The sequence below is a fragment of the Triticum dicoccoides genome, chromosome 2B (assembly GCF_002162155.2).
Source record: "Triticum dicoccoides isolate Atlit2015 ecotype Zavitan chromosome 2B, WEW_v2.0, whole genome shotgun sequence".
Classification (NCBI taxonomy): domain Eukaryota; kingdom Viridiplantae; phylum Streptophyta; class Magnoliopsida; order Poales; family Poaceae; genus Triticum; species Triticum dicoccoides.
In genome coordinates this window covers 589,107,186-589,107,757 of record NC_041383.1, presented here as the reverse complement: position 1 = coordinate 589,107,757, position 572 = coordinate 589,107,186, and positions in this window count along the sequence as shown.

Genomic DNA, 572 nt, shown 5'->3' with positions numbered 1-572 from the left:
GGGGCGTCGGCGTCGGGGTCGGGGTGTCGGGGTCGGGGTCTCGGGGTCGGGGTCGGGGTCTCGGGGTCGGGGTGTCGTGTCGGGGTGCCAGGTACCGTGTCGGGTCGGGTTTTTTTCCTTTTCTTCTTCTTCCTCCTTTTCCTTTTCTTCCTTTTTTTCCTTCTTCTTCTTCTTCTTCTTCTTCTTCTTCTTCTTCTTCTTCTTCTTCTTCTTCTTCTTCTTCCTCCTCCTCCTTTCCTTTTTCCTCTTCTTCTTCTCCTCCTCTCCTCTTTTTTCTTCTTCTTCTTCCTCTTCTTCTTTTTTCTTCTCCTCCTCCTCTTCTTCTTCTTCCTTTCCTTTTTCCTCTTCTTCTTCTCCTCCTCTCCTCTTTTTCTCTTCTTCTTCTTTCCTCAAACTAAACTAAACCTAAAACTAAACCTAAAACTAAAACTAAATCTAAACTAAACATAAACCTAAAACTAATAAAACAGAAAAAAAAGGAAAAAACTAAATCTAAACCTAAAACTAAACTAAAACTAAACCTAAAACTAAAACTAAATCTAAACTAAAACTAAAAAGGAAAAAACAAGAAA